The sequence below is a fragment of the Pinus tabuliformis genome, chromosome 6, assembly GCF_031772625.1.
Source record: "Pinus tabuliformis cultivar Carrire ecotype Pingquan chromosome 6, CPIR1, whole genome shotgun sequence".
NCBI lineage: Eukaryota > Viridiplantae > Streptophyta > Pinopsida > Pinales > Pinaceae > Pinus > Pinus tabuliformis.
The window spans coordinates 585399270-585425525 of record NC_142292.1 but is presented as its reverse complement, the minus strand read 5'-3'; the positions used below and the strand labels follow the sequence as shown (position 1 = coordinate 585425525).

Here is a 26256-nt window from a genome sequence, read left to right as displayed (position 1 = left end):
TTACCAACTGAGCTATATCCCCCGTACTTGGACCAAGTGGTCCATACATGAAAATAATAATAATAATAATAAGATGCTTTTTATTTTTCTTCCTACGCTTTTCCCTGGCGCAGCTGGGCTATCCTGGACTTGAACCAGAGACCTCGCCCGTGAAGTAAATCCTCGCACCTGTGGTACTATCCAACCAACTAATTGGAAGAGAATCAATAGATTCTTTTTCAGGAGCGATTCATCCTTCCCGAACGCAGCATACAACTTCCTCTCCGTTGTACTGCGCTCTCCAAGTGTGCTTGTTCCCCTTTTCTTTTTATTTCCTCACTGAGCCAACGGCGAGCAAATGGAAATCACTTTTGATGAGAAAAGGAGGCGTTGAAAGACCCTCCTGGCCCAACCCTGGGACACTCCAAGATCCTTTTTCGAACCTGCTCTACTCCCATGTGAGGATATGGATAAAGACATCCCATCCGTTGCATTGATCCAAGGGCTGTTCGTAGTGGGGGGTTGAAGACTAAGGAGTTATTTTTATTTACACCAAGCATTCTTCTATTCTTATGACTAGATCCAATCTACTGGGCCCTACGGAAAATGAATTGATAGAATTTGATTTCACGTTATTCCTTTAGGGAATAATGAGGAGATCCTATCGATTGCTGTTTCCTACGGACCTCCAAAGCATGAAAAGGCTCGAATGGTATGATCCCTCCGTCACCCTACCTAGAATGAAAAGGGTGATCCCGTAGTTCTTGGTCTGTGAAGATGCGTTGTTAGGTGCTCTATTTTCCACATCTAGGCTGAACTTCAACCTGTGCCCGAGAGATAGCCATCCATACACTGATAAGGGATGTATAGATTATCGAGAAGAGAGGATCCGAGGTGGATAACCACCAGCACTCCCGCACCACCCAGATCCACAAATGAATAGAAAGTTGGATCTGTATTCGATCTCACCTGAATCGCCCCATCTATCCTCCTGAGGATAAGTTCAGTTCCAAACCCCGGTTCGAACAAACAGGAGGAGTACGCCATGCTAATGTGCCTTGGATGATCCACATCTCCGGGTTAGGCGCTGATGAGCACATTGAACTATCCATGTGACTGAGAGCCTTCACAACCCAGGCACAACGACGCGATTATCAGGGGCGCGCTCTACCGCTGAGCTAATAGCCCATCGTGCAGGCCTCTGGGTATGGAGACCTGCCCCTACACCAACACCAATATATTGGAAGAACCAATATAGCAAATAACGCCACAATCCCATTGACGGATATTCCGTCACTTCTTTCCTTCCACATTTGAATCCAAATTCTGGAATTCCTTAATTCTCTCTCTTCTATTTCCAAGAGAGAAGAAAGGATTCTATCCATTCTAGTTTTAGAAATTCTAGGTTGTTCTTTCTCTTTATCAAGGAATTTTTTTTGCTCAACTCCTCTAATCTTCTAATTGAATTCTTTCTAATTAAATTAGAAAGATCTTCCTCTTCCAGGAAGAAAAAGAGCCATAAACTGGAATGGCTCCATATTCTTAGCTCTCAATCTTTGTTGATCTCTTATAGTAATCACATCTTGAGGTTTGCAAGGGTAACCTGGTATATCTACCATATGGTCATTGACCCGGATATGTCCACAATTCACTAATTGTCTAGCTCCGGGAATGGTGGGAGCCATACCCAATCAAAAAAGAATATTATCCAAACGCATTTCAAGTAATTGGAATAGGACCTGACCCGTTGAGCCTTTGGATCTTCTAGCAATACAAACATATTTCAGCAAATGCTCTCAGGCATAACTTGTCTCCATCCGCTTCGTATCAGCTCAACCCGGAGTTTACAGTATAGCGATCCTTACCCTACGAGCTACTATAATATATGTTCTCAACTTGATATCTATAAAGATAGATGGATCATCCATATCCAATTTGTTGTCCATCTACCATAGTAGACTCACTCATTCATATATGATGAGGGGGCCCTTTTAACTTAGCGGTAGAGTAACGCCATGGTAAGGCATAAGTCATCGGTTCAGGTCCAATAAAGGGCTCATGTTTCCCACGAAGAAAGAGGGCTCGAGTGTCCATTTCTATTACATAGATAGAAATATTTTCACCGAAATATGAAAATGACAACAAATCGGATTCAGATCCAGTCCGTTTTTTATCTTCTTTTATGAGGTGAACGACGGGAATTGAACCCGCGCGTGGTGGATTCACAATCCACTGCCTTGGTCCACTTGGCTACGTCCGCCTCGGAAAAACCAATTTATCTATCTACAGTCATTTCTTCCAAGAATAAAAAACGAGCTAACGTTTGTTCTTATGTGGGTCGGTGACCTCTGATAGGGGATCAAAGCAAGATCGATGACTAACTCTCAACTCTCGCACAAGTTGTATGGCTTATTATCAAATATGTGATAAATATGAAGTATTTTGTATTTCTCCCGGAGAAATATCCTGATCCCATCTTCCCTCCGTTCTTTTGAACGTGAAAGAAGAATCTTTCTTATTTCGTATCGATCCTTTGTCTATTTACTCATGGGCGATAATTATTGTTTTTCCCTATTAGATTTTAGTTTTCAACTAACACAGTTTTGCAGATTGGTTCGGTAGATCCCACGTTATTCGAGTTGTAACGAATGGGCCATAACCATTAAAATGGTTCGGTGTAAATGGAATAGATCGAGATCTATCTCGATATTTATTGTATGTTTTATCTTGATACTAAGATCTTGTCCATCTGAACAACTCTGGGCAGGGTATTTGATCGGAGAGTCGTTGTTTAAAATGATCAAGGTTGTGGCTGTGTCGACAAGTTCGACCCTATTTGCTTAGCATATATTTAGATTCGATGAATCTAGACCATTTGAACTTGTATCCTTCCTTCTCGTATTAGAAGGTATAGGGTTTTCCAATCTGGAAAATTTTGTTATCTTACATGCACGGTTAGGATACAATCAAGTTCTTTGTTATATTATTATGCAGGTTATGGGACAAAGATACAAATTTAAAGGCTCATCTACCGACGGAGATAGTGAACATTTGATGAATCAAATATAAATTTGATTGTTGTCTTTCAGTTAATTCGTTTGAAAGTTTAGGTCAAGCGAACAGAATTGGTAGGCGTCAATCGATCCGTGGAACGTATCAAATCTTTCACATATAAGTTCGTTATGAGATGAGCCCACTCATCTCACAATGATATAAAATCATTTCGGACAGATCTATTGCCAAGTAGAGATCTATTTGTAACGGGGCAGAAAGCAGCTTCTTTTGGGTCGCTGTCCACATAATTTCTGGACAAGGGGTAATAGTTTCTTTCTTTCGTCCCAACCCAACAGACTTCTTTATTCTATTGTTTGTTCCAGAACGCATTCCATGAAATATGTGTATTCTATAAAATAGTGGGGTAGATTAAAGCAAACGTTGGTCCAGATGTAGATCTAATATGCATAGCCGGTAGATTGCATTTTTGTGATATGTTACCAGAACGGAACTAGAGGCAAGGAAGAGTGTTTGTCCCAATATGAAAATCTTGGGTCTCAAAAACCATGTGATGATTATGGTGAAGAAAGAGAACGAACCAAAGGTTTGCCTTTAGCTAGGATGGATCAACTCCAGAGAATTTCTTTTCCCAGGTATTCAGAATATCCGTCGTACTTGCCACTTCTATGGTTCAAAAATAGGCTCGATTTACCGCACATAACTTATTGTAGAGAATCCTAGTTGATCAAGATCTTCGCCCCGATATTTAGCAAAGGGATAGATACATCCGGGATTTTCGATTGAACGGAAATTTTGTTCAACCCCAACGGAATGCGTTGCGTTTGGATGGAGCTAAAAGTCACATGTCCGATCGATACTTTGACTGCTCTATGGATTGCTTGGAACATATGATATTCGAGAGAACTCTCGAATTTTTCGAAAAACTAGCGATAAAAAAAAATAAAAATAGTTTATAGGTTTGATCATTTGGTATCGGATCAATCTCGATCGATCCAAAATACTAATATGCCTGCTCTAGTCCAACGTTCCCATCCATCGATCTCGATAAGGACATGAGATTGATATGATCTGAAAGACTTTTCAAGGCCAAGTCATAGGGACAGACTATGAGGGGATATATATAAATAGCATCACTTAGTGGAGTGTATAGGGCTATACGGGCTCAAACCGTAGACCTTCTCGGTAGAACAGATCAAAGTTCTTATTATCAAAATAATTTGAACTGTTCCAAGAACCCAACATGCATTTTCTTGCATTGGGCTCTTTCATTAACTGATGGAAAGATCGGTTAGTCTGCCATTCTCCTCTTTCCAGTAAGATACTAATATGGCTCCGTGTGCTCCAAATTCTTACCCTTCGGAAGCACTCCCAAAGTTATTCAAAAGGTTTCTTTGATGTAGGTCTGCGTTGCTCGGGCATAGATTGACTCAAATAGAGTCTCTTCTATCGCTCCAAAAGTAAAATATGACACTTCATACACCTAAAAGTTCATAGAGCGAAAAGAATCTATTTTGAGGTCCCCGTATTATACTCATTATGCCTGGCATTGAATAGAGCTGGGATTGACCATATCAATTAGATCCGTAATTCGAATCAGATCCCCAGAGAAACAAATTTATAGAGTAAGACTATTTCACATAGAATCTATTTCGTGGATCGGACGAATTGATAAACTCTCCCGAAAACCATTGGCGCACTTGTAAACGAGGTGCTCTACCTTGCTGAGCTATAGCCCTTCCTTGCCAGTCTTGGTGATACACTACTATACTAACCAGATGGATCACTTTATGTCAAGGTAGATATTTCATGATCCAATACTATGATCAAATACGTTCCAATAAGTTCGATCTGTGCCAGGGACACATACATTGTCTATACATTTAATTCGATTTCGATTTAGAATCGTTTATAAATCCAACTCTACCTATGAGAATAAATGACCCACTTAACTCAGCGGTTAGAGTATCGCTTTCATACGGCAAGAGTCATTGGTTCAAATCCAATAGTAGGTAAACTTATTAGATGCCATCGAGTTTTCAATGGTATCTAATAAGTTTTACTCCACGTGTTTGGATCGAGGCGGAACATTGAATCCATTTTTCAGATCATTATAGAAAATGTTAATTAGAGACGGGGGGGATAGCATTGATAGCCTCTAATCGGGTTCTAGCCCTTTTCAGAGCTAAATCAGCCTCAATTGCTTGTCTTTTGCCTTCGGCTCGAGCTAAGTCAGCTTTAGCTATTCGAAAATTTTCCTGGGCTTCTCGGGGATCGATGTCAACATCTCTCTCTGCATTATTTACCAATATAGTGATTCTATCACTGTCTATCTTGGCGAAACCGCCCATCATAGCCATAGTGGACCACTGCCCATTGAGACGTATTTTCATAACTCCTATATCTACAGCTGCCACAAGTGAAGCATGATTGGGTAATACGCCAATTTGACCACTATTAGTAGATAGAATTATTTCTTTAACTTCTGAATCCCAAATGACTCGATTAGGAGACAGTACACGAAGATTTAGGGTCATTTTCAGAATTAACTTTCCATGCTGGAGTTTATAGCCTTCGCGGTAGCTTCATCAATATTACCCACCAAATAAAATGACTGTTCGATAAGACCATCTAATTCTCCAGAAAGGATCATTTGAAAACCTCTAATTGTTTCCATGAGACCCACATATTTGCCCGGGGAACCTGTGAATACCTCTGCTACGAAAAAGGGTTGTGATAGGAAACGTTCAATTTTTCTTGCTCTTGCCACGATTAAACGATCTTCCTCCGATAATTCATCCAGTCCAGGAATAGCTATAATGTCTTGAAGTTCCTTATAACACTGTAAAGTTTGCTTAACCCCTTGTGCAGTTTCGTAATGTTCTTCGCCTACGATCCAAGGTTGGAGCATAGTCGATGTTGAATCTAAAGGATCCACTGCTGGATAGATACCCTTCGCAGCTAATCCTCTCGATAGTACGGTAGTAGCATCTGAATGTGCAAATGTCGTAGCAGGAGCAGGGTCTAATCAAGTGCATTTCAACCTACCTGTCATCGAGTCCATAAATACCTGTATCAGCACCTATCAGGGATTGCCACTTGGATTGACACCTACCTGGCATCGAACCTAGCATCGAACCTAACATCGAGCGCATAAACCACCTGGCATTGAACCAACCTCCACTCCACTATAGTAAGTCAGTCGCCCTCTCTCTATTCTATCGTAACATGACTTATTCCATCTCATCAATCTTACATCCACTGAATTCTTCCACCTACCTAATCTTGGTACATATCAATCTTCCAACATCCTTAGATAGGGCTTCCAACATCCACTAGATATTACAACTTTCTATACGTAACATGATGTGAATCGTTGTAAGTCAATGATACGTGATACAATAAGTAACTAAAAAAAAAGATGCAAAAAACTCTTTTTCGCTCTGAAGAGAGATCGCTACTCTCTGCTCAAGTTCCAAGTGAAATTGAATATTCCTTTATGTTATGATTCTACAACATAGATATGGAATTATTGAGCAGTCTCCTCCCTTTCGAACAATCCTTTTCTTCTTGAAAGACCTTCAATTAGGGATTTACTTGTCTTTATCTCGTTCCATTTGATCCTTTAGGTTCCTGCTTGCTTTGCTTTACTTCGATGGTTACAATACTATTGATCGAAGCATATGTGTGATGAATAGACTCCTATAGCCATATCTTCGGTCCAGAATACCTCTATTCAGGGCTAACCCAAATAAAAGAGAATGAATTTCAAGTTCCATTATCTGAAAGAAGTTTTTTCACGAAGTTCAATTAGCAATTTGATACATAATATCTAAACCCTGGACTAATTCCTCTTTCTCAGCATCTTGAAAAGATGCTTATAATTCTGAGCTTCATGCTACTCCTCTGGAGGGTCATGTCAGAGCTAAAGGCATCCCAATGAGATTTAATAGGATGACAGTTCCTGATTACGGATCTGTATGATCGAAACTTGTGATCAAGTCACACATCGCAGTATACTGGACCTTCTAATTCTTTCCAAGTTTTAGCTAATAGATTCACAATATAACTGGGAAGGCGTTTCAAATACCATATGTGAACCACCGAACATTCCAGTTTAATGTATCCCATTTTATATCTTCAAATTCGAGAATCAACGAATTCAACTCCACATTGTGTGCAAAATTTTGCATCTATCTTCTCATTTCCAATCCCTAGAGAATTTCCACAAGAACAAACTCTACTTTTGATAGGTCCAAAGATTCTTTCACAAAACGATCCATATCTTTCTGGTTTATTAGTTTCATAATGTAGAGTATAAGGTTTAGTCACCTGTCCAACTATCTCACCATTAGGTAAAATTTTTTCGGACCAAGCACAAGTCTGTTCGGGAGAAGCTAATCCAATTCGAAGTTGTTGATGTTTATTCTGGTCAATCATAAAAGATCTCAATTTATTGTGATCAAACTTCCTCTCTATCTATCTGAAAGTTTTTCTTAGATATAATAGCATGATTCAATTCTAGAGCTAAATATCGTAATTCTCGAATGAGCAATCAGAAAGATTCTGGAGCAGTGTCAGGTTTAGGTATTGGCCCTCCAGTGATAATGGCACCAAGTACTTCATTACGAGTTCTAATATGGTCAGATTTGAGAGTAAGCATCTCTTGTAAAATATAAGCAACACCAAAACCTTCTAGAGCCCAAACTTCCATTTCTCCTATTCGTTGCCCCCCTCGTTTGGATTTTCCTCTAAGAGGTTGTTGTGTAACCCGTGCATAAGGTCCGCTCAAACATGCATGTATTTTCTCATCAACTTGATGACTCAATTTCAACATATAAGCTTTTCCTATTGTAACAGGTTGTTCAAAAACATCTCCTGTTCTTCCATCAATTAATCTATGTTTTCCAGGATGATCTGGTTCGAATACCCATGGATTAGCTGTTTGCTCACTAGCTTTGTAAAGTTCAGGAAACACTAGTTTTCTCGAAGCTTCTCGCTCGTATTTTTCGTCAATTCTATAATGTTTGTTCATCGGGTTTCCTGCTAAACCAGGCAAACATTCAAAGATCTATCCTACATTCATTCGTGAAGGTACCCCTAATGGATTCAATACCATATCAACTGGTATTCCATTTTGCAAATAGGGCATACCTTGTCTGGGCAAAACTATTGAAATAATACCTTTATTACCATGCCTTCCAGCTACTTTAACACCCACTTGTATCTTATGTTTTTGTGATATATATACGTTTACTGTTTCCGCATTATCATCAGAATCATCTACTCTATTGATCCATCTCACGTCGATAACTCGACCCCTTCCACCTATAGGTGCTCTGAGACAATTTTCTCTCGCAGTGGATACCTCAATATCAAATATGGTTTGTAATAATCTTCCTTTTGGGGTACATAATGATTCTTTTATTGTTTGAGGCGTTAATTTACCTACCAAAACATCACCTGTTTCTATCCAAGATCCTAGCATTACAAGACCATTTTCGTCCAAATGACGAAGTGAATGAGCATCTAAATGAGGTATTTCTCTAGTGATTCTTTCAGGACCCTGGCTCATCATACAGATTTCAATCCTATATCTTACGATATGGAAAGAGGTATAAATATCTTCATATACCAGACGTTCACTAATGAGTATTGCATCTTCGAAATTGTACTCTCCCCATGGCATATAAGCTACTAAAACGTTTTTTCCCAAAGATAGTACTCCGCCTACCGTAGTCGCACCATCCGCCAGAATTTGTCCCTTCTTTACACATTCCCCTTGATGAATTTGAGGTTTTTGATGCGTACAAGTATTGGTATTAGAACGTTGATATATAACCAATTCTGTTCGTACAGTGTCTCCATTAAACAATGAAGTTATATTTACAGCATCGATATACTCGATCCTTCCCTCTTGTGTAGCTATAGCTACACTTCCTGAATCTAGAGCTGCTTGACCTTCCAACCCAGTTCCGGCAATGCACTTCTCGGGTCGAAAAAGTGGAACTGCTTGACGCTGCATATTAGAACCCATTAGAGCGCGATTCACATCATTATGTTCGAGAAAAGGAATAAGGGAAACTCCAACGGAAAAATATTGGAAAGGAAAAATACTTCTGAAATGGATTTGTTCCCATGCAATAACTATAAATTCTTGTCAGTATCGAGTTGGAGTAATTTGTTCCTTGATTTAATGCCAAAGAATTTCCCGTAGCTATCCAATAGTATTCATCCTCATCTTCTCCTGGTAGTAGATAAACCATACGTTCTTCTCTCGATCTCTCAGAGATCTTATAGAATGGACTTTGTAAAGAACCACAATCACCAATCTTTGCATGAATAGATAATGATGCAACAAGTCCAGCATTCATTCCTTCGGACGTATCGATTGGAAAAATACGCCCATAATAACTGGGATGAATATCCTGTGTCCGAAAACTAGCAGTTCGCCCTGTTAAGCCTTCAGGGCCTAAATGGCTCAATTTTCGCCCATGAGCTATTTCCGTCAATGGATTAGTTTGATCCAAAAATTGGGATAAGGGGTGTGAACCAAAAAAATATTGAAAAGTGTTTTTTAATAGAGTTGAAGTGACCAAGTTCTGAGGAGTTGATCTGCGCTTGGTTGCTCTGTGTATAGTTATTTTAACTGCATCTTCTAAACGACCTAGAGCTAATCTAAATTGATTCTGTAATAAATCTGCTACAGAACGAATCCGTCGATTTCTGAGGTGATCTATATCATCGAGTGTACCCATTCCAAATTTCACCTCGATAAGGTAATCCACAACAGCCAATACATCTTGTGGTAATGAAAAAATCTCGTTCTCAGGTATATCAAGGTTCAGTTTTTGGTTCAGATTTCGTTGACCAATCTTTCCCAATTCACATCTTTTTCGGAAATTTTTTTCTTGCAATTCTTTACATAGAGACTCGGAAAATACCAAATCGCCACTTATACAGTAGAGTTTTTTATAAAACTCCATAATGGCTTTTTCCCTCGACCATAGATATTCCTCCCGCTCCCACCTCTCCTTCTTCTTCAATAAAAATAAAAATCTTTCGGGATAGCAAGTATTGTCCAGAATCTCTTCGAGATTTAAACCCATAGCTGATAATAGAATTGGAATAGATATTTTTTGTTTTCTGCTTACATGAGCCCATATCCTTTCTCCCACATCGATCTCTAATTTCGATCTTCTTCCCCAATCTGAAATCAGAGTGCCAGTATATATATAATTAATTCTATTATGGTCTAATTCCGAACGGTAATAAATACCAGGACTTATTAATATTTGATTAACCACGACTCTGTAAATCCCATTTACTACAAATGTTCCATGGGAATTCATTAAAGGAATATTTCTGAGAAATACAGTTTGTTTATGTATCTTCCTACTATTCCTCCGAATCGATCTTGCTGGTACATATAATTCAGAGTAATATGTAAGGGACTGATATACAACATCTCTCTCTTTGATGAAAGGTTCTGCTAATTCATATTCATTACCAAAAAGCCTGAACTCAATTTCTTTATCTATATCCTCAATTTTTGGAAAATTATGAAGTTCTTCCATCAAGCCCTGATCGATAAAACGACAAAATCCTTCAAATTGTATCTTACCAAATTCAGGGATTGTAAACGCTCCCTCATTTTCATCTAATCGCATTGGAAGTTTCCCATCTGTAGAAAAATCTATTCAATTATTCCCGATTGATCTATATGGATCAATCCGACAAAAAAGATTCGGATGTATATTCAGTCTTCAATATATCCCATGAAATTCTACCCGTATCCAGATATACTTCCAATTAAAAAAAAAAGGATAAGGAAGAGGTACTTTGATACTTTCTTCCCACCACGTGAAATGGAGCTATGAACGAATGAATCAAACCATTCTTAAATGTTAATCTCACTTAGAAAATTTCCTAATGAAAATAGTCAGATCGAAAGAAAGACGGAGAACAAATTAGATCCATTTCCTTTATGGTTGACTTTAGCATACATCTCATACTATACTTAAAGGACGGATGAATGACTTGAAAGGACAAAAGATTCGATCTGTCCATGGGATTCCCATATCTCGGCGACATAGCCAAGCGGTAAGGCAGAGGACTGCAAATCCTCCATCCCCAGTTCGAATCCGGGTGTCGCCTTGTTGAGGTAAATAAATGGAAGGAAAAGTCTGTATTTCCATTACAGAACCGCTGGAGACATATTGGTACATATTACCAATATAGATAGTGAGTTACGTACATTTGATCCCGATTCCGTCGTGAATGTATGACCCTCGAGTTAGTTATAGTAACTTGTTGGTCAATGAACAAATGGATTTATTGATCTCTCATATCAGCTCGAACGTCAGTAACGTTCAGAATGAAAAGGTGGACCATTCATTTCAACTTCAACTTTGCACTATGGTTAATAGTTCCCTTATCATCTCGATGACGAAATCATTATTTTTTAGAGAACATGATCTGTATGGATATAGTCGGTATAACTTGGGCTGCTTTAATGGTAGTTTTTACATTTTCCCTTTCACTCGTAGTATGGGGGAGAAGTGGGCTATAATGGTAATGCTTAAGAATCAATTATTGCGTTCCTTCCATATCATGCATGGTAATATATTCTGTTCCATAAGGATCTAGTAATATTGAATCTTTGTTCCAAATTGAAACACTCTACATTACATGGAATTATTTCCTCTTTATCCCCGTAAGGGATGTACCTAATCCCTTATCATTATCATTTTCCTATGAAAAATCTTATTTTCTTCAACAGGTTTGAATTCATTAGTTCTTTTCTAGAATGAGTCGATAATCTCATTTCTTCCACTGAAGAACGATCTCTCTTCTCTTTCTTAGTAGGAATAGAAAGAGTCCCTATTTTATCGGATGGTTTTGAATTGATCGGATCTGATATGAATTTCGTTCTCGGAAAAATATGGGACATAAGTCATAAATTCCTTTGCTTTTTCATATACCATTTCAAGTGCTATATCTAACATGTGCTAGATATAGATGTTCGTACCGAAAAAAAGATGTTCAACTTTGATCCTAAAGAATCCACAAGTACGTTCAGAATTAAGTCTGTCTGCATTGGGTCTATTTTTCCAGGAGCAGGAAGAAGGTGATGTGATCAACTCCGCTATTTTATGGTACGAGGTCCTTCATCCTACATTTACCATATATGGATAAGTACCATTAAGATATATTTATCCATATATGGGTGTAAAAGAAGAAGTAGTACAAAAGAAAAGGTTAGATATTCTTTTCCTCTGTACTACTTTTTTTTCTTTTCAAAAAAAATTAAAAGCAATCCCTACCCTGTATTGTTGTAATACAATAGATCCACCCTACCCTATATTGTTGTAATATAAAATATCTCATAACCTATTTTATACTTATGATCTGGATCATAAAGATCTATCTAGTGATCAACAATCAATTGATTTTCATCAAAATCAATTACTTCCACTGCTTGCACTGGCCATTTTGACGTAAGGGATATTTTGAAAATAAGTATAAAATGTATTATGTTGTGGTTAGATTTTCCATTTTATATAAGCTAATATTTTTGAAAGGCATTTAGTGAATATTATTGTGATATTGTTTGAGGTAGAGAGTTCTTGATTATGAAATATTTTATAAATATACATAATAACATGTCATTGGGATAAGGGTTTACAAACCCTTTGAAGTGTTTAAAGACTCAATTTTGCAATCAATTAAGTGGAAGATAACCATGATTCCTAACGAAACAAAATGATGCAAGTTGCACTATAATGATTGTCTCCTTAAATGAAGTTGATGATTAATTATTCTTGAGAAGCTAAGATTGGATAGATGTGAATTGAGAAGCAATGTGTAGAATGGTCTTAGATCTTGTTTCCTTGTTACAACCTTATAGAGCAGCAGTCCTTGCTGGTCATTTGTTGTCTTCATTTGACGCATTGATGCAATATTATCTCATTGAGGAAGCAATACCTGTAAACTAGGATAGAATTTAATTTGACCACTTATGAAAGAGAATATATTTGGGATGAAAACGAAAATTTGATTTGCTGATTCATGAGACTATGACCCTTAGAAAATCAATGAACCATTGGATAGTGGAGAGTCGACTTGACTAACTTGCAGCCAAAAATTCAAATTTAAAATTTAAAAAATTTCTCTTTTAAATCCGACATGAAGAACATGTCCTATACAAATTCTTTCAAGGGTTTAAATTATCAAAATGATATGAAAAACATGTCTTACAAATTCTTTTTACATTACAAAGACGAATATAATTATGAAAAAACATGACAAAAAATCAGATATAAAAAATAGATTAAAAAAAAACTATAAAATGTAAAAAAATTAAAATTAACTTGTAAAAAAAAATATAAAAATGGGGAAAATATTTAAAAAATACACATAATAGAGGATATATTCATGATGAAATCTAAAATTCAATGAACCATTGGATAGTGGAAGACTTGAAAATTTGCAATGGTCTTGATCTATACTTAATTGGGGGAGTATATTTTGTGTTGACATTTGCCTCTAGTGAAATTGAGTGCTCAATTTTTGAGGGAGGACCTTGGCCTTTTAACATGGTATGGAAAATTGGATTGAAACCCAAATACCCCAGAAAATGTTCCAATTTCTAGTGAAATAACTCTTCCTTTCTTTGAATCATATAATGGAAATGTAATAAAATGATCAGAGATGCTTATAGGCATAGAAAATTTTAGGGGCGAATCTTAGCCCATGGGCGAAATTTAAGGGGTTTTATGTTTTGGAAGGGCAAATTTTTTATATTACACCCCTTTCCTATAGTTAGCCCAAAATATTATTAAATTTTAGCCAATGAAAAATAAGCGCAAATAAACATTCAAGCCTTGATTTTCCTTGTTTGTAGGTCATATATGCTTCCATCGCCTTGATTTCATGTTTGATTTGCTTCTAATTGCCCCGATTTCCAGTAATGGCACTGGTTAGGGGCTATTTCGACCTCTACCATTTTTGGAAATCGAGGGTAGGGTTAACTTCAGGGTACTTGACCTCCATAGGGAAGGGTTACCGACTCTTCTATTGGGTCTTCGAAGGGCAGAACAGTTTGTTGTTGTTTCACTTCTTCCGTATGCTGATCCGGTTGGGAGAATGGCGACTGATGGTTCTCAATATCTCCCTCGATCGATCCAGTTTGCAGGCTCTTAAGCAAACATCAAATGATCTTATTGAATGATGGAATGCGGGCGAACGAATTCGCCCTGGATTTTAGGGGTTTTCTGTTTGATTCACTTGTATAAATTTGTATCTACAGACTACAATCCTCCTCATTGTTGAGCTGTGGGTGTGTAGGGGTCCCCTGTCTCATTAAGTTTCTGTCTTAGAGCTACTCTTGCATGCGCGATATTCTTGTTCTCTGTATATTCTCTGTGATTCGAGTCCAATTCAGTAATTTGAAGAGGCATATGATTGGTTAGCCACAAAAATACTAAAAACCTTTACAATTTACTAGTCATTTGTGAATTTCATTGTACCTTTCAATTTAACTATAACCATTATGGTTGTTGACAGAATAATAGGGATAGTCATCTGTTGGGTGGATATCAAGGCATGCATGTCTCTGTTTCGACGACCATTTTACTCTGGTTCTCTGCTAACTAGTAACAATATGTATTGCAAATTGTTTTCTTTGACTTATGTGGGTCTGTATCATTGGGACTCTACCTTTGCTTTCGAGATAGTTTGTAAATACAAATGCGATAGGGGATCAACATATTTGTATGCTAAAAAAGTTAAGGCGTTGGCAGTTAGGGTTCCATCGTATCATTTCGTATGTAGCTTGTCCACCAAAGATCACAAACCCTCTAGCGTATAATGGCAAATATCTGACCTCCGATCAGAGTAAAAAGTCCATTCCACCCCAGTACATTTCCAATTGGATGTACCACGGAGCTTCAACAAATCCAAACTCAAAGTAGGGAAATTTCAACATAAAGCGATATCCCCACTAGAGTATGGATGCACCTACAGATACTTGCGACAACATGATTTCTTGGCTTTAGATTTTACAACTAAATCTCTTTGCATCTTTGTTGATTTGATGACCTTGGACGATGATGCCTTTCGAGAAGAATTGGAATGAAAATTTCTCATAAACAACTTAGTCAATGGACAAATCTACGATCTTGAATTCAATTCGAGTAGAAAGTCAATGGGCTGTCACAAATGTGTATTTATGATTGTTGTGAAGGCCCCAAAACTCATTTCTAGCACAATGGCTATGTCAACTTGTTTCATTTGTGTTTTGACACTCACAATTATGAGTTGTTTGAAATAAAAGGGCTTAAATATTTATCCAAAATATGGTGTGAATGGTCAAAGAAACCATTATAGGGCAACACGTCCTAGAACCAATATTTAAATACTTTCACATGGGAAAGCATTGGTCTCTTCACAATGGATTGGTTGTTTTTGTTCTAAGTGACATGCTGTACTTAATGCAGAACACAAGAAATGATGATTTTATCTTATCTATCCTCATCATAAATCTTGATCACAGAAATGTAGTACACCAACCTTAGATGAAAATTGATAGAGTTGAAATTGTTGTTATCTTGGCTAGGCAGTCTAAACAAAAAGCCATTGTTTCAGAAATTGGTGCAATCAATGATTTGTCTATGCATTTAAGGAAAAGTGTTTAGGCCACAATGGAGGTTGTGGGTCCACTGGAGGCTTGTTGGAACATGTCTCTCCAAAATTCCTTAAGGCATGTTGGGCCTTTGGCCTTGATAAGGGAACATCTTACTCATGGGTAACAATGTGGTAGCATGAAAGAATTGAAATTATTTTTAATGATGATAAGGGAAACATAACCACTCCTTCCATGTTTGCTTTCACCCCATTAGAAAGATTAGTTGGAGCTCCCACCAAAAATTAGGTGTCAAATAATCCCTAAAACTTCGTCTTCATTGCCAAGAGACTCATCTAAGGGTGATACAATGATCCTAGTGTATAGAGTGACACAATACACTGCCCCTTCACTGTTGCTACAAGAAACAATGGTCAACCCATCATCCAAGTGGAGTACAAAGGTGAGACAAAATAGTTTGCAACTGAGGAGATATCTTCTATGATTTTAATGAAAATGAAAAATATAGCTGAAGGTTTCCTGGGTTGTGATGTGAAAAATGTGGGGCTCACTGTGCCTACCTATTTTAACATTTCCCAGAGGAGGGCTACCAAAGATGCGACAAATGTTGTTGGTCTTAGTGTAATGAAAATTATTAACAAACCCACCACTACAACTATAGCATATGGATTTCACACAAATGTTTATTCTTCCAATAAAAATAAGACAATCTTGGTTTTTAACTTAGGTGGAGGCACCTTTGACATCTCCATTCTTAAATGTTCATGGTGGTAAATTTGAGGTGAAGGCAAACATATTGTTCAGTCATTGTCTTTGACACTTTGAAAGAGAAATCAAGAAGCAGTTTAGCACGAGTGCCATAACTCTTCGGAGACTTCTTTTAGAATGTGAGAAGGAAAAGATAATTCTATCTTTTGTAGTGGAGACTGATAGATATTGATTGTCTCTACAAAGGATTAGATTTTAACATGAAGATCACAAGACCCAAGTTTGAAGAGCTCAACACTGATTTGTTTGGAAATTCCATGCAAATAGTGAAGAAATGTCTGGAAGGCGCCAATATAAACATAGAGAAAATTGACGAAGTTGTATTGGAACAGGGGGTATTATTTTTGGATCTTGTTTGGGATACCTTATGTGGTTGTTTTCCATAAGGTGGTCATTTTGTGACAAGCACTACAATTGATGGAAGTGCCCTTACTCCAACATCTGATCCAAAATAATTGTCTGGCAGTTCTTTGTTGGGATCTAGTTCAATGCTTAATTTGGCATAGGTGAACACTCTAGTTTTCCTGTTCTTGCTCCTTGAGTTAATATATTTTCCAAATGGATTCCCAATTGTTTCATATATGTCTTCTTTTCAAAGATGGAGTGGAAGATTTTGGAATCCTCGCCCACACTGGTATGGTGGTGACAAACATTTGTTGGAATGGATTCTGGAGACCATGGCTTCAAGAAGAATCTTGCTCTCTCCCAAAACCAAGATTTGCCAGTTAAGACCCTCTCTCTCCTTTGAAGTTTTGAGATAAAACATAAAGAAAACATCTAGCACGTAAATTAATATAACAATTCTGGCCCAATTTTTGGCTATTTTTTAATTACAATTTCTCCATTTGGCCAAATTCTATTGAATTTGCAAATGTATATGCATTCTATGTAATGACAGAGCTTGTTTTTAGCTTTGTTCTAATGCGATTATAAGGATTGTTATTTTCCAATTTATCTATACTAAATAGTGAGGCTAATTTGTTATACATGGTGTTTCTTTGCTTTGATGTCCAGTATGGTTGTCCCTGCTTTGACTGGTTATAAGGGAAGAAGGGGGTAGTTTCCCATGGAGGCTTGATCCTTTCCTGCTCAAAGGTTGGCTATATTCACATTGTTGTTTTCTAGGACATGCTTGAGGTTTGTTGGACAAAATTTGAAGGGTGAAGTGCTGTTGTTGGAGAAGGTGCCATGGATTTTGGATTACAAATGGTGGAGCAACTTCCAATATAGGTGGTATTCTGTAGATAGAGGGGAATGGATGAGGGGTCATGGATGAGTTCCATATGAGCCACTCTATGATCCATGGACGTGTGCTTCTTTTGTAAGATTTGGTGGTTTATCTATGAATCTATATAGGTTCAACAGGAACCCTATGAACAATTAGAGTGGATTAGCTTGCTTCCTTCCCATCTTGTCATCTACATAGAACAAAAGAATCATTAGGAAAAACCAACATATATCAATGACTTAGTAACTAGTGCAATACAATCTATAATATATTTGTCATATTGTTGGTAATAAAAGTTCAAACCTAAAAACCATTTAAAGGATCTCTCTCTCTCTCTCTCTCTCTTGCACACACACACACAAACCCATAATAAGTATTTTCAAGTAGTATACTTGAAAATATGACATTGTTGCTTTTGAAGGACCAAATCAAATATGCTTTTCCTAGAGGGAGAGCAAAGCCATGACGACAAAAAAATTCAATAAGACTAAGCAAAAACTACTAAAATACTCATTGAAAATATAAAATAGATCATAGTAAGGTGGTGATGTAAAAGCACTCCATTAAACTTGTTGAGAAATCCAAAGTGTGGCAGTTAATTGATTTCTCTTATTATGACATTATCTTGTGATGTTTCATTATTATTATTCTTGCATTTGATTTATATTTTCTTTATCATCAAGACTAATGCCAAACAACAAATAGTAGAGGACACGAGATGTAGGCACGCAGCCAGGGAAAAACCCCACTCTAGGGGAAAACCCAGTCAAAATTATTCCTTCAATAGATTCAAAACAAGATGAGATGACCAAGACCTTCCACAACCTATACTGGAGATTCCCTCCATCAAGTTAGCCTTGTGATTAATATTGCGTTATTCAATGTGTTCTTCCTTCCCTCGATCCTGGGATGACTGCCCCAAACTCTAATCTCGGTTTTGCAATGATCCGATTTTTCTCACTGTAATATACCAATTTTTTGCTGTAATATTTAGACTTCATCACCAAGGTAGCACCAAAATTCTTCACTATAATAGCGCCAAGATTCTACACAGTGATAGCACAAACTATAATTTGCACTTGCTTCAGAACTCATCACTCTTAAATTGATCAAACTTATTCTCACTGTGGTATGCCAAAAATAAACACAGTAGTATCGAACCTTCTTTTGAGATTTACACCAAACCTATACTTGTGATTTCCGCACTAGTCTCTGATATCTGCGAGTTTCTCTCTCTGAAATCCAAGCTGCTTCACTATACTTGATGCGAAGTCCTTAGGCTTGTATATATAGTTGTTTCCATGTGAAATAGGCCAACATGAGTCCTTGAAGAGTAGTGTCTTCATATTTAGGCCGACTAGATGAAGAGGCTGACTTGATGATGATTTACTTGAGGTTGACAATAAGGAGACTTTGATGGAGGAGTCTTTGACCAAACAAGAATTGAATTTGACTTGAATAAATAATCCTAAAGCCTACAATGGAAGCTTTACCTATGAGAATTGACCCATGCTTTAACAAGCCAATTCAATTAATAATAAATTTTCTTTTGCTTTCTTTTGACAAATATATATCATTTTGACTCAAGTACAATTATGAAGACCAAACCTAGTTACATTCTTCAAAAAAACTAGCTATGCAAAAGAATCAAAGAAACAAAAATGATGGCAAAGGAGAAGGTTCCATTGTACAATACACAACCTCTTTCCATTGAAGAAAATAATATTTCCAGAATGGGAACCATAGGATTAGATCTACTCATGCATTATGGAAGTATTGTTGGTAAGGAATAATACAAACTGAAGGAAGTTGATTAGGAAATAAATAATGTACTTAGTGTGTTTAGTTAGATTGCCTAAAAACTATCTCCAAAACCTAGAAAAACTAATGTACAAGGCCAAATGTCCTTAGGTCACAACCATATGTTTCAAAAGTTGAGGCCAGTGCTAGACAATTGGAATGGAACTGTTACTTTATCGAGTCCATGATGCTCCAAAACTATTGTGGTTACACAAATACAATAACCACTGAACCAAATTCTAGTTATATATCTTTGGTCACTTGTATATTGTTTTCATGTAACATTTAGTTTGGTCAAACTAGCAAGCCTAAAAGCTTCTCTTGGGATTTTTAAATCCATGCTGAAATTTTATGCATGCTGAAATTTCATGCTTTGTCATAATAACTTATAACTTGCAACTTAACATGTTGAGATTCAAGTTTTTCATAACTATATATTACATTGAAATAACATGCATAGGGACCCATAAGTACGTAAAAAATGCATAATTCTGAGTTATGGGAAGTATGGTTACTAGAATTGATCCTAGTATGCCTAGACTCATGAGTCTAGAAGCTTCTATTGGGATTGTTAAATCCACGATGAAATTTTATGCTTTGTCATAACAACTTGCAGCTTGCAACTTAACATGCTGAGATTCAAGTTTTACATAGCTACAATTTACATTGAAATAACATGCATGGGGACCCAAAAGTACTTAAAAATACATAATTTTGAGTTATGGGAAGCATGCTTATTGGATATGGTGACTCATGAGTCTAATTCAATTGAAGTCCACATTTGGTTGAGACAGACCTGACTTGGAAAATTCGGTCAATGATTCCATGACTTGGTTAGAACAGGAAAAGTTTGGCATAAACTCAGTTGTGTAGTTGTGCTTGCAGAGTTGACTTGCCAACAATTGGGGAGTTAATTCAATCAGTGTTTATAGAAGGGAAGAAACTTCCCATAAGGTCATTTCTGCATCTTCCTTTTGCAATTTTTGAGATCCTCTGTGGTCTTTATCCAACACACTCAGGCCATGTTTGACATGCAGCCTTGGCACACCAACAATGTTCTTTCTTTGCATATTTTGCACCACTTTTACCTTCAGAATTTCCTCAGACTTTCACAGTGTTAGCTAGGGCACATGAACAAGAAATTTTCAGCTAATTTTCTAAGTTGATTTTCAACAAGAAGGGGATTATCTTCAACTGAAACATTTGGGAATCATATTTTCAAAGCTAGGGAAACATTTTTGTAGAATTTCTGAGTATTCTCCCAAATTATTTAAGTAGAAACAATAGTTTTTCTAAGCACTTTTCTAGATTTTTGTTAGCTTCTTTTACTTGCAAAATGCCAATTGAAAGGGATTTTTCTTAGAGCTATTGCACACCAATCAAATGGGTCAAGTGAAATTGATATTTTGTAAAAAAGAAACTAACATGCCCATCAACATCTTCAAGCTTCAAATGTCATATCGCCCAAGCCCCTAAAGGTGAAGTGGGAAATTGTACAAAGTTGATTCATGGTGTTCAACATCAATCTAATCTAGCCTAGAAGCCATTAAGGTGGAAGAAAATTAGAGGCAAAAAGTCTCATTGGTGGGTCAAACAATATAGTGAATGGCTCTGTGCCCATAGTGTTTTCTAAAGAGCATTCTTTCATCATTCTTAAACATGATGTAGGAAATTGGGTTTAATGAAGTTATTGTATATCTTACATTGCATCTTTCATATTTTGTGTTGATTTTTGACATTTACTCTTACATCTATTAGGTTTTATTAGATCCTTTGGATCCAATCATCTACCTTCAGGATTAGTGTTAACTTTATAGGTTACCCAACACATGAAAATTTCATACTCTTATGTAGGAAGTTATATGATATGAGCTAGATTGGAGATCCTCTTGTATAGGAAGGTAGGTGATATGAGCTAGAGTGGATTGTTGTTTCTCATTATAAAATATTATCAATACATGATGTTCCTATCAACCCACAAGTAAAATTTGCGAGAGTTTCCTTGTGTGGAAATTAGATAGAGCAAAGAAAAAGTTTAAGTGTCAAACACCTTTTTTAGAAGGATATCACAAAAACTGTATGTGCAGTGCATTGAGCTAGTTAGGCTGATTCTATTATTAATGATTTTTGTGTGGTTACCCAAATGAACTATGGTTAGGATTTTGGTGTACACCTCTCTGAATGTATTCATTTCAAGGTCCTTGTTCAACCCATATTATAATAATTAACTAAAAAGGTAATCATGAGAAGTTTAGTGAGTAATGTACCTTTAGTATTTATTTTTACTATTCTAGGGGCATGTTATATTGAAACAGAGCCATAATGCATTGAAATCATTGTAAGATTATCTTTGATTCAAGGCATGCTAAGTTCCTTGTACACAACCCTTATTATGCCATTGCTATGCAGTGACATATATGATTCATGAGTTTGTATTATTTCTGTTCGTACGAACAATTTTCCAAGAATCCATAGATTAATCTTGGATTTTTAGTTTTTCTAAATAATGATCTGAGCATAGCCGCCACATCATGGCTATGGAGCCCGATGCAATGAATCCTCTGTCAATGTGGCGAGCGACAGGCTCCTCGAGGAAATGTAATTCTTTGAGTTGCGTGTAACTTTTTTCCATATGCATTGCATTCGTAAAATAACATGTATCCTCCCCCGATGCTCCAATACCAGTGAAATGAATAATAGTTCCAGTCCTGATTTCAATTGCACCAACTATCCATGCCCAACCCCATTAATGGAGGAGAATCATAACAAATTCTCTGTTAGGTCCCTATAATACTAGTGATTCCCCCATTACTATTGTCATTGTAGCCCTTATTGTTGTTATTGTGCCCCTATCGTCCCCATATTGTTATTAGTGTGCCCCATAGAAGCCCACTAATGTTTTTTTGCTTAAGCGAGAGTGGGTCCTTCTATTCAATTATCTAAAAAAAGTTACATAATGTACATAATAAACAAAGGAGGTGTGGCCCACCTATATGTCGAGCCAACCATAACCTTTGTTACCGAGCCAGAATCTCATACACTGGGCCGAGGGCCCACAAAACATTACAAAATATCCTTCGTAGACTATGTGATCTTCCTCCAAAGATCTAACGGTCGAGAAGCATTTTGGGTGGCTAACATGCTTACCCCTTATCCTTTTACTCGGACCCAATAAGACCAATGAACCAACTTTAAAAATCATTTTGGGTCCGCTTGGGGAGAAAACCCACGAGCATTTTACCTGCCCAAAATCCACCAGAAGCGCGCGATCTCGATGTGACTGTGCAACTAGCACAAAACTTAACCGCTATATTGGACCCGAAGCTTAATGAATATCCCGCCTAAGTAATTTCAGGTCTGATTTTATTGTTAACCTTCTTGCTGTTATCCACGCGAAATTCATGGGATTGCTGCGATTTCACCGCCCTGACCTCTTGCTCGCACTTTTCCATATACTGCTTCCCCCTATGGACCAAAATTCCTCTGTCTCCATCAGTATTCATCCTGCTTATTTTCCTTGCTCTGATAGAACTCTCTGTCTAAGGTCGCATGTCTGGAACATTCTTCCCACAAATGTCCTTGGGGAGTCCCTATCCAGTCATATCTTATATTGCTGTTGGAACAGAGCACGCTTTCGTTTGCCAAAATATCTGCTAATATGTTGGCTGTTTTGGGGACATGGATAAAACTAAGGGTTCTCATGGTTTGCAGGTGGGATTGAATACGTTGATAGACTTGCAGTAACCTCCAGTGTCTCAACACTTTGTCTGGTGTTGAGCCATTGCCAATTTTCTTGACCGAATTAATTATCAATTCAAAATCAGCTTCAATTATGGTGTTATGTAAATTTGAGTCCCTCAAGATTTCTAGGCAATGCTCCATGGCCATGAGCTCTACCATATTATTGGTGGCCTTCCCCAAATGACTATGAAAGATGGTTTTTATGAAACCCTTTTCATCTCTTATGACTCCTCCATAACCAACCATACCAGGGTTTCCTTTTGAGGCTCCATCTATATTGCATTTCATAAAACCCTGAGGTGGAGGTTGCCAGAATTCCTTATCAGCTGTTATATGACTTACAGTCTTGTTTGTGCCCTGGGGGAAAAGCCCCTGCAGTCCCAAATTTAGAAGTATCTGCTCATCCTGATCTTGAGGTTGGTTTTCAGGGAGGTTTTTTATGAGGGTTCCTACAGTCTCTTTGAGCTGTCTTATAATCTGAGCCATGATGCTCTGGGGTGACCCAATCCTGTTCTTGAAGATTCTGTTGTTGCATTCTTTCCAGACATCCCAGATTATAAAGCCTGGAACCAAAGCCCACGCTTTGTTGATTATTTCATTTGCAGAGAAATTTTTCCTCCAAATCTTCAAAGTACTGGTGATGCTGCCAATGTCCCTGTCTGTTTGTCTAAAGATTGAAGCCACCCAATTCCACAAGGTGGAGGTGAATGGGCAGAGGTTGAGAAGGTGTTCCATAGTTTCTTCTTGTAATTCACATAGCTGGCATCTAGATGGACCGACTACCCCTCTTTTCCTAAGGTTTTCCCAAGTCAGAATTTTTTTATGCTGCACTAACCACATGAACAGTTTAATTTTCATCCAGTTTTGGTTCTGCCATAGGTCCTTCCATACCTTATCAGGGTTTGGGAAGTCGATCCCCAGGGCTATTCGCTTGGCCTCTTTAAGGTTAAATTTGCCTTCATTGTTCTTACCCCATCTTAGTTGGTCTGAAGATGTTGATTTCAGAATATTTCTTTGTTCCAAGATGACTATAAGAGCTTCTTCCCGGGCTTTCAATGGGGAGTCATCACTGTATACTAGGTTCTTCCATTTTCCATTATTTCTATCATGATCCCAAAAGTCATTTACTCTGAGTAACCCTTTGTCGTCAGTATCATTCTTGAGATTGGCAAATTCTTCTTTTAACAGTTTAGGTTCCTGTTGCCAATTATGTTCCCAAAACCAAGCAAGGTTTCCATCTTTGATCTCCTAGAAACTGTGTTTATGAATTGTGGCTCTATTCTCCCAAGCTTTGTTCCAAATGTGGGAGCCTTTGATGAGTCCAGACATCCTAATGTAATCCCTTTCTTGCCAATTTCTTTCATATTTCTATTTCCATACTTTGGCCCAAGGGGAAACCGATTCTTTTAGCCATCTCCACCATAGTTTTGCCCCCAAGACTTTGTTTAGGGTTTCAAGGTCATCAAGTCCCAAACCTCCATGTATCTTTGGTTTACATATCTTATCCTAGGCTACCAAAGCCCATTTATTTTTCTCTTCCCCTTTGCCCCAAAGAAAATCCCTTTGGATATTTTTGATGTGTTGCATTACTCCTTTAGGAGCTAGAAGGGTTGAAAGCATGAAGATGGGGACAATTTGTAGGATAGCTTTTGTAAGCACTAGCCGTCTTGCTAAATTCAAAGACCTGTTTGTCCATTTTTGGATTTTTTCCTGTAGTTTATTAGTAACCGGCTCCCAAACTGCCTTGCTAAGAGGTTTGTCTGTTAGAGGTACTCCCAAATATTTGGAGGGTAGCATATCTCTTTGGAAGCCTAGAATTCTGGTGAGGTTTCTTTGAATAGAAATATTAGTATTAAAAAAGAAAATCTTTGATTTGTTTAGGCTTACCTCTGTCCCCGCAGCCATAGCAAAGTCGTTTAGGATTTGTTTGAAGGCTTGAGCTTCCTTGACCATGGGTGTACCCTGCAACATGGTGTCATCCACAAATTGTTGATGGGTCAAGGCATCCCCATTTATAGTGAGTTTAAGACCCTGGATTTTGCCTTCTACTTTGGCATATTTAATCGCATTGCCTAGCCCTTCCATCATGAGAATAAAGAGGAAGGGTGAGAGCAGATCTCCTTGTCTGAGTCCTCTCGAGGGCTTAAAGGTCTTGGATGGTGAGCCATTTAGCAAGATTGAAAAACTTGAGGTGGTTACAAGGGCCATTACCCATCTTATCCAGTTATGGTCAAAGCCATATGCTATTAGTACTTCCTTGATGTATGCCCAGCTCAACTTATCATAAGCCTTCTCTAGGTCAAGTTGAATGATCATACCTGCCTGCTTATTTCTCTTAAGTGAGTGAATCACCTCGTGAGCTTGAATGATGTTATTAAGAATTTGCCTGCCTTCCACATATCCAGTTTTCTCCTTAGACACGAGAGTTGGGAGAAGGGGCTTAAGTCTATTCGCAATTACTTTGGAAATAATTTTGTACACCACATTGCATAATGCTATGGGTCTAAATCTATCTGGTGTGATAGCATTCTCCTGCTTTGGAATCAGGGCTATGAAAGAGGTGTTGAGCGCCTTCAGAACAGTTTTGTTTTTCCTTGAGTCCTCCACCACATCGAGGATATCTTGCTTGACTATTTCCCAACATGCTTTGAAGAAGTCAACGTTGAAACCATCCGGACCTGGAGCTTTCCCATTTTGCATTTCTTTGATGACTTCGTTGATTTCCTCTTCATTCATTGGCCTGTTAAGATTATAATTGTCTTCTCTTGTCACTAGCTTAGGAATGTGCTTTGTGAAGTCCTTGATAAATTGTGATCTGTCTATGAGAGGCTCCTCGGCTATGCCTTGGAAATGTTGAACCAGAACAGTTTCTATTTCTTGGTGTGTAGTGAGCTGTTTTCCTTGAGTATCTTTGATTTTTGAAATCTTGTTATGAGACCTATGATCCATGGTAGATTTGTGAAAAAACCTTGTATTCCTTTCTCCTTCTTTTAACCATTGTACCCTCGATTTCTGTTTCCAGAAGATCTCCTCTTGCTTGCATAAGCCTTCCCATTCTTGTTGAACATAGTCAGCTTGTTCC

The 26256-nt window shown here is 37.6% G+C and overlaps 1 non-coding gene across 1 annotated transcript; it reads left to right on the top strand.

The window, feature by feature from the left end:
- The first annotated feature begins 11077 nt into the window (after nucleotides 1-11077).
- On the top strand, nucleotides 11078-11148 carry TRNAC-GCA (transfer RNA cysteine (anticodon GCA)). Its single transcript has one exon. It is a non-coding gene; the product is annotated as a tRNA-Cys (tRNA).
- The last annotated feature ends 15108 nt before the right edge of the window (nucleotides 11149-26256 follow it).